Below are 5,570 nucleotides of genomic sequence, written 5' to 3' on the forward strand. Positions count from 1 at the left end.
GAGGAAAAGGAACCTTTGTACAATGCTGCTGGGAATGTAAATTAGTGCAACCACTATGGAGAACAGTTGGAGGGTCCTCAAAAAACTAAAAATAGAGCTACAATGTGATCCAGCAACCCTACTGCTACATATATTCCCAAAAGAAAGGAAATCAGAATATCAAAGAGATATTTACACTCCTGTGTTTGTTGCAGACTGTTCACAATAGCCAAGATTTGGAAGCAACCTAAGTGTCCATCCACAGATGAACAGATACAGAAAATGTGGTACCTACACAGAATGGAATACAATTCAGCCATAGAAAAGGATGAGATCCTGTCATTTGCAAAAACATGATTATAACTGGAGGTCATTTTGTTAAGTGAAATAAGCCAGGCACAGAAAGACAAACATTGCATATTCTCACTTATTTGTGGGTTCTAAAACTCAAAACAATTGAACCCATGGAGATAGAGAATAGGAAGGTTACCAAAGGCTGGGAAGGGTAATGGCAGAGGGGGTGAGCAGGAGGTGGGGATAGTTAATAGGTACAAAAAAAGAATAGTTAGAAAGAACAAATAAGATCTAGTACTTGACAGCACAATGAGCGAACTATAGTCAGTACTCATTTAATTATACATTTACAAATAGCTATAAGTATAATTGGATTGTTTATAACACAAAGGATAAATGCTTGAGGGGATGGATACCCAATTTTCCATAACGTGATTATTACACATTGCATGCCTGTACCAAACTATTTCATGTACCCCATAAATATGTATCCACAAAAATTAAAAAATAAAAAAAATTTAAATACTACTGGTAAGCGCAATGGCATGAATGAATTACTGTAACAGTATGCTGAGTGAAAGAAAGCCAGATGCACACAAACAAAATTATACAGTATGATTCTGGAATGATGAAAATGTTCTGTATCTTGTTTTGAATGGTGGTTGCATGTATAAAGTTGTCAAAACCCATTTAACTGAACATCTCAAATAAAGGCTTTTATTGAATATACATTATACCTCAAAAATAATCTTTTATGAAATGCTGTTAGCATACCCTTTACCTATTCTTACACTTCAGGTGCTGGAAAATATGCTTCCTGTCCCTTCTAATACCTTAGAATGGCTTACAAAGCAGTCTAGAATTTAAAGGCAAACACCAACAGCAGTAAATGACACAGTGCAGCTAAACCCATGGAGAAACGGGCTGTGAGTGCCCTGGCATGGGGCACTGGAATTAAACCCTGTTAACTGTATTTTTGTCACCAACAGACACCTCTTCTATTCTGGCTTAGAAGTAGGTAAATGTTAATTCTAACTATACTGGCTCCTGGGGATTACACTGAGAGAACTTAGCAAGAATTGACACATATAGTGTGGGAATAGAAAAATCTGGTGTCCTCATCTTTTAATTTCTTTTTTTTTTTTTTTGAGACAGAGTCTCACTGTCACCCAGGCTGGAGTGCAGTGGCACTACCTTGGCTCACCGCAAGCTCCACCTCCCAGGTTCATGCCATTCTCCTGCCTCAGCCTCCCGAGTAGCTGGGACTACAGGCGCCCACCACCACACCTGGCTAATTCTTTGTATTTTAGTAGAGACAGAGTTTCACCATGTTAGCCAGGACGGTCTCAATCTCCTGACCTCGTGATCCACCCACCTTGGCCTCCCAAAGTGCTGGGATTACAGGCGTGAGCCACCATGCCTGGAATCTTTTAAAATTTAATTTAATTTTTAAATTAAAAAAAATTACCAGGCATGGTGGCTCATGTCTGCAATCCCAGCACTAGCACTTTAGGAGGCTGAGGCAAGTGGATGGCTTGAGCCCAGGAGTTTCAGAACAGCCTGGACAACATGGCAAAATCCCATCTCTACAAAAAATACAAAAATTATTCAGGTGTGGTGGCATGTGCTTGTGGTCCCAGCTACTCAGGAGGCTGAGGCAGGAGGATTGCTTGAGCCCAGGAGGTGGAGGCTGCAGGGAGCCAAGATCATGCCCCTGCATTCCAACCTAGGCAACAGAATGAGACCCTGTCTCAAAAAAAGAAAGAAAGAAAGAAAGAAGGAAGGAAAGAGAAAGAAAAAATTTTGAGACAGGGTCTCACTCTGTCACCCAGGCTAGAGTGCAGTGGCAAGAACATGGCTCATTGCAGCCTCGACCTCCCATGCTCAAGCAATCCTCTTACCTCAGCCTCCTGGGTAGTTGGGACTAAAGGTGTGCACCATCATGCCCAGCTAATTTTTAAATTTTGTGTAGAGATAGAGTCTCCTGATGTTAGCCAGGCTTGTCTCGAACTGCTTGGCTCAGGCAATCCTTCAGCCTCAACCTCCCAAAGAATTGGGATTCCAGGTGCACATAGCCTGTGTCGTCATCTTTAATCCCTATATAGACTCCCTTCCCTGAGATCCTATTGTATTCTTACCTGTACCAAACAACTCAGCCTTTATTTTGTATATAATAGATTACTTATGAGGCAGGCAGTACAGTGGAATGGTTAAAAACATGATCTGTGTAATCCAAGAGAAACCTGAGTTCAAATTCTAGCTCTGTGATTTATTACCCGTCTAAATTCGGAGAATGCACTCAGCCTCTCTGTAGTTCAATAACCCATATGCTAGACACTCCGGATTCCAAGAGGGAAAGATTGAAGAGGGATGTTCTATACTTACCAAATTTGTCAGTTTCACTCTCCTGGGATAGAATGGTCAGCAGTTTGGGAGAGCTGAAGGTTGTTGTGCTAATAGAAAGGAAACATCAGGAATGGGAACAAAACATTATCTCCCTAGCAAATTGTATGGGATTTCACCACGTTCAAAGCTCTTCCACCTAAATTGTCTACGGTAAGATTGCTGTGCAGTCTTCCATAGAGAGGACATAGCACAGTGTCTGTTCATTCTAGTGGATGGGAATTTGGGTAGTTTCCAGCTGAGGGCCTTTATGACTACTGTTGCTATTAGCATAAATGTCTTATTATCCATACTTAATAAATATAGAAACCGAGGTTCAAAAATTATTGTCTGTATCAACATGAAGCTGACAATAAACCAACTACACTTTCAGTAAGTGAACAAAGTGATTTTCAATGACTTTTGTTAGTTTCTAATATAGGCAAATATTTTAAACTTTTAATTGACAAATACATAAAGAAAAAGGCACAAGTAGTAAGTATACACTGTGATGGATTTTGTATAAATCAAATATAAGCATGTAGTCGTCACCCAAATTAAGAAACTGAACATTCCCAGTGCCTCCAAAACCAGCCTCCACAGCCACTTCCTCACAGCCTCCCCAAAGAGTAACCATATCTTCACGTCTAACACTGAAATTAGTTCTGCCTGTTTTTGAACTATATGTAAGTGGAATCATATTAAATCACACACTAGGCTCCTTTTTGCCCATCACTTTTGCTCAGTTTGGTATGATTCATCCATATTGTGAACATTCTTATTGCTGTGCAGTCTTCCATAGAGAGGACATAGCACAGTGTCTGTTCATTCTAGTGGATGGGCATTTGGGTAGTTTCCAGCTGGGGGCTTTTATGACTACTGTTGCTATTAGCATAAATGTCTTTCTGTGAGCCAATATATGAATTTTTGTTCTGTAAAAATTCAGTAGTAGACTTGCTGAGTCTTCGTATGTTCAGCTCGAATAGAGAGTGCCAAACTGTTTTCCAAAAGGTTTGTTCCAACTTGCATTCCTACCAGCAGCTAGCTCCTTTTGTTTCCCATCCTTGTCACTACTTGTTACTATCAGTCTTTTGCATTTTGGCCATTGTGGTGAAGCTGGGGCACATTTTATCTTCAGTACCAACTGTTGGCAGTCTTTTTTTTTTTTTCTGCTACTTGAGTTTCATTTCCTTTCACACAGTGGCTGAGATACTTTCGTTCCAGTTTCTTCATTTTACTTAAAGTTGTCCACTCTACAAGAAATTCTGGTGAGTTCTTTCTTGTCTTTTCTTTGTTTTTCTTTTTCCCTTAATGTTGCTTTCAGTCACCCTGACATGTACTTCTTAACCACCTCTCAGAGCCACTCCTCCAGGTGACCTCTGTGACACTGATCCGGGTGTTCAGCCACATGGATCATGACCCCACTTGTACCCCCAGGGTCCCTGGGTTTGAATTTTCTCTCCTATCTCATCTAGTCTCATTCACATGCATCCTGGGACCAGTTCTAGTCTCATTTCTTTACCAGGCCCTAAAAACTGTCAGATAGGCCAGGCACGGTGGCTCGCGTCTGTAATCCGAGTACTTTGGGAGGCTGAGGCGGGTGGATCACGTGAGGTCGGGAGTTTGAGACCAGCCTGACCAACATGGAGAAACCCTGTCTCTACTAAAAATACAAAATTAGCTAGGCATGTTGGTGCATGCCTGTAATCCCAGCTTCTTGGGAGGCTGAGGCAGGAGAATCACTTGAACCCAAGGGGCAGAGGTTGCGGTGAGCTGAGGTTGCCCCATTGTACTCCAGCCTGGGCAACAAGAGCAAAACTCTGTCTCAAAAAAACAAAAACAAACAAAAAAAACTGTCAGTTAATAAAAACAGTTAGCGTTTGTTGACAGTTTACAATCTGCCAGGACATCATAATAATCTTACATTCTACACAAAAATTCTACATTTTACAGGTGGGGAAACTAAGGAACAGGAAGATTAAAAAAAGTTTCCAGAGTTCAAACTGCTACTGATTGACAGAGCCGGAATTCAAACCCAGCAAGTCTTAACCCTACAGTGCACACTCTTAGGACTTCAGTGACTTCAGCCCCTGTTGTCTGTGCCACTTATCTGCCAACTCTATCTAGATTCTTGTGTTTCTGATCATCTTTATATTTCCATCTCCATCACCATGATTCTGAATCTTTGGGATCTCCCATCTGATCTTGTAGGGCATTTAACAAATGGAAATATTTGTTGAAAAGAAAAGTAAAAACTTAAAAATTCTATGTGAGAAATAATACCACAAGGTGAAAACACAGATAACAAATCAGAAGAATAAAATACATGACAAAGATTTAATATCCTTACCACCCTTTTACAAATCTATAGTAAAGAAGGCATGTAACCTATTGTTAAAAATGAGTAACATAAAAATGAGTAACATAAAAGTTGATCCTTTCATAGTTCATATGAGTGCTGATTGGGGTTTCATGCTCTGGTGTGAGATGTGCTTCCCTCAAGCCTTGTTAAGACATGAGCATGTTACCATCTGATATGAACATAATAATGATAATAAAAATAAGTAATGTAAGAGTAAAGTAAGCAATTCACACTAGTGGAAATGGCTAAGTAACTTATAAAAAGGTTTACTTCACTGGTAATAAAATGAATGAAAATCTGATTTTTTACTTTATGCTTTCCTATATTGTTCATGTATTTATTCATTTTTCAAGAGTATGACTTAGTTTTATCCTTTTAAAATTTAATTTGATTAATTAATTACTTAATTAATTTTTCTAGAGATGGAGTCTTACTGTGTCACCAAGGCTGGAGTGCAGAGGCACGATCATGGCTCACTGCAGCCTCAAACTCCTGAGCTCAGGCAATCCTCCCATCTCAGCCACCAGAGTAGCTGGAACTACAGGCACATGTC

The 5,570-nt window shown here is 40.0% G+C and overlaps 1 non-coding gene across 1 annotated transcript; it reads left to right on the top strand.

Moving 5' to 3' along the window:
* The first annotated feature begins 5,089 nt into the window (after positions 1 to 5,089).
* LOC129035992 (small nucleolar RNA U13) lies at positions 5,090 to 5,192 on the top strand. Its single transcript, XR_008502464.1, has one exon. It is a non-coding gene; the product is annotated as a small nucleolar RNA U13 (small nucleolar RNA).
* The last annotated feature ends 378 nt before the right edge of the window (positions 5,193 to 5,570 follow it).

This window comes from Pongo pygmaeus, chromosome 3 (assembly GCF_028885625.2).
Source record: "Pongo pygmaeus isolate AG05252 chromosome 3, NHGRI_mPonPyg2-v2.0_pri, whole genome shotgun sequence".
NCBI lineage: Eukaryota > Metazoa > Chordata > Mammalia > Primates > Hominidae > Pongo > Pongo pygmaeus.